This window comes from Apium graveolens, chromosome 4, assembly GCF_009905375.1.
Source record: "Apium graveolens cultivar Ventura chromosome 4, ASM990537v1, whole genome shotgun sequence".
Lineage (NCBI taxonomy): Eukaryota > Viridiplantae > Streptophyta > Magnoliopsida > Apiales > Apiaceae > Apium > Apium graveolens.
Genome location: NC_133650.1, coordinates 158541790 through 158545532, shown reverse-complemented (window position 1 = coordinate 158545532; position 3743 = coordinate 158541790).

The window sequence follows — 3743 nt, the reverse complement described above, 5'->3', positions numbered from 1 at the left end:
GTTTTTGGGATATGATAGGATTTCTTAAAGGACAATGGTGGGGTAGAGATCCAGTACTTCGTGTATTGGGGAGACTGTCAGTACCGTGGGAGACGGTACTATATGTACCTAAGGACCTGTGAAGTGTGTGTATACCCGAAATGGGACACATAGCCCATATGCGGCAAGGGTGATAACCGGGATACGAAGGTGTCGTCCTTCTACTAGTAGAAAAGGTTACTATTTCCGTAGTACGACTGATCATCGTATGCGGTGGCTCCAGTGAATGTCCTAAATTCTTCCAATTGGAATTGTGATGTAATACCATAACCCAAGTGTTAGTGTTTGTGCCCTAGAGACAACACTATGATATTTTAGTTTAAGACATTAGGATTATTGATGTTTATGTTCTATCGATTATTCCCTTTATAATTTACTGCGATCTAAATGTTAGATTAATAAATATCCTTGGAATATGATATGCAATTCTATATCTCTAAGTACGTAACTTAGAAATGAGATTATGAGAATAATATCAATATTCCTAAAGGTCCCTAGTCGAGTATTATTATTAAGGGATAATAATAATGCATTAAGACTAGCGTGTTTGTTGACTGATGATCACATCTCATTGATCATAGGTATAGTGATACTAAAGTAAAAAACACAGGAGAATGTATATGTACATGGTGCTGGACAGACCCAATGTGAGATTCTACATATCTATTGTGTCATAAGTAATTCTCACAGTGATAATGATGTAATGTTCCTTAGACCTGAAGTCATCATATTTCTATACGAGAATTAATATACATTGATTTCATTAAAATTTGTCCTTGACCGGGTAATGATAAAAGTGGACATTGGGTATATTATGAATCGTATGAGAAATATGAATGATCTAAATGGGATTTAACCCCCTATTTTAGGAGTGATATTATTGGCCTCTTGTATGAGCTAGACTATGAAATGCATGGCCACGCTCAAATATTGATTTGATATGATAGTCTACTCATTGATCAAGGAAACTTGGATTAAACTATGATGAGGATGACACATTACATGCCTCTAGTTTAATCTAGAATATTTGGTTAAACGGTTATATTACATTATACATTATTCATGAAAGGTTTAATCAACCACCGATTCAATTATTATTACTTGGGTAACAATGATGTAATAACCCCAATTTTTGGATTTTTTTTTGAAACCCTTATGAATAGTGATTTTGCAGATTATGCTGAATAAGAAAACCTTTCATGCCACACTATGTAGGGGTTCTGTTATTGATCTTCTGGGATATTATTATTAATCTATGTGGTATATAAGTGTATGTAAAGATCGTCAGAATCCAATTCCGAACACTTTGATTTTTCCCGGAAATCCACTAGATACGGAAAGAATTGAGTATAAGGTAACAGGATAAAAAGGATTTAAATTAAAGGATTATAAGAGAGGATCATAAAAGGAATATAATGTATTGAGAAAGGTTAAGGAAACCCAAGTAATAAGATCCCGGGTATGATCCCTCAAACGATAAATGAAAACGAAAGTTAAGCGAACCGTATAACAGATCGGCGGTCATTAGGCAAACAATTAGAAGCTAATCAAAGAAATTAGTGGGGATGATGTCATCAAACCAATAGGAAGAGGACAAAGGAGGGAGGGTGACATCACTTGATGATGTAAGCATGACATGGGGGGGGGGGAGGAAGTGTGGTTGAATGATAACCACACAAAATCAAGTTTAATTAGGTAATTAACCTAAAACAAATCAAAATTCAACCAACCAAGCCAAACATTTCATTTTTCACCAAACAAAACACAAAACCCTCCATTTTCTTCATGAAGCTCTCGGCCCCTTTTCTTAAAAAATGAAGATCCAAGCTCCACCACTTACTATTTGGCAAGGTATTTATCTAAGCTTCCCCATAGATAGTTACATACTTCCTATAAGTTTAAGCTTCTAATTCCAAGCCAATATTTTTTTATAAATCAAGGAAGAAGATGGTGAATAGTACTTCTTGAAATTAATTTTTGTGTTCTTGATTTCTTTGAAAGATCAAGCTTGTAGGAGGTTAGATTAAGGCTTCCATGGGCATTCCAAGGATCTTTCATGGATTAAAAGCTTCAAGGAAGGTATAACTCTTCATGATCTTAGTCTTAAGCTTTGTTGTTTAGATTTCCTAATGTTTAGATGATGGGTTAGTGTAATGGGTGTGTAATCATGTTTAAAGCTTGTTATGAGTAGTTTAGTTGGTGAGAGGCATGATTATGGTGTGTTTAGAGATTGGTTGATTTTGTGATATTTTTGGAGTTGGAAATCTTGGTTATTAGTCAATGAACTTAAGTAAACTCTTAGTTCATAATTGAGAAATAAGTATGAATTGGTAATTTTGATTTGTTGGGGCTGTTGTAGTATGGTATGGATGGAGTTTTGATTGGGTTGTGAATTGGGATTGATTGGTGGTTGAATTGGTTAAGTAAAATTTTGGGAAATCGCGTAAACATAGCCGTCGTAATGCCCGATTTACCGTAGACTATTTTTGTTCTTAACATCAGAACCCTTGAACTCACTGTTAGGTTTTTACCATTGCCATGTTTAGATAGTTCATGTTACGAGCTTAGTTTTGAGATGTGGTTCGTTTGATTCCGATGTACGGTTTAGGAGAAACGGCTGTTTTAAGTAACGACGTTTCGCGAACGAATCATTACCCCTCGCCTTACTTTGAAACATAGGTTAAAGACCTTAAAGGACTAATTAATGTATGAAACAATTATGTTAAGTGTGTTAGGCAGTTGGTAAGACACTCATGAAGGAATCGCACTAAAACTCGTAATGGTTAAATTATTAAAAATGGTGGAGCCGAGGGTACTCGAGTGACTTAAGAGAATCAGTAAGCGCAAAACGAGCGTTAGAGTCTGAGTTGGTTAGAGTATAGATTTACAAGTGACTTTGGTTTAATTCCAACTTACTTGTTGTTTATAGGTTACCAGACTCATCCCGAGCCATTCATAACCCCCAGTCGCTCAGGCATATTTTCTATCCGTTATACTGTTGTTGTGATGTATATATGTATATGCATTGTCTTGTGATAAATGCATGTTGGTTAATTAGAAAATTCTTGCGATATATTGTAGCATGTGATATGGTACATATGCATGCCTGTTTCGTATTCTTGCCATATATATCTGTTGGTTCAGTTGATAATACCTATGCTAGAGAATAGCGATAATTTGCATATACCCTTAGTATAGGGACCCAAAGGTGAAAACATTTTCTAAAACCGGGAGTCGAGGATCCCGAGTAGATTTTTGTATATATATTTATATATATATGGTTATAGTTTTCAAAACTATTAATCGAATAAGGTTTATTCGATAACTTTATTTTATTTAATGAATATTATTTCGAATATTCATTCGAGGGCTTATGACTCAGCTTATTTATTTATTGAGTATTATTTCGAATATTTATTCGAGGGCTTATGACTCAGCTTATTTTATTTATTGAATATTATTTGAATATTCATTTGAGGATCTAGGACTCCGATTATTTGCTGAGATATATTCTTTATTTTATTAAAGAATAAGGTGTCGATAATCAAACTTATTTTTGATATTTAAATAAAGATATTACTTTCGTATAAGTATATCTTTGGTTATTTAATACTCATTTCAAGTATAAGTTTTACAACATCTACTTCAATTATTTTTATAAAGATTATTCTTTATGGGAATATTATTTAAATAATAATATTCAG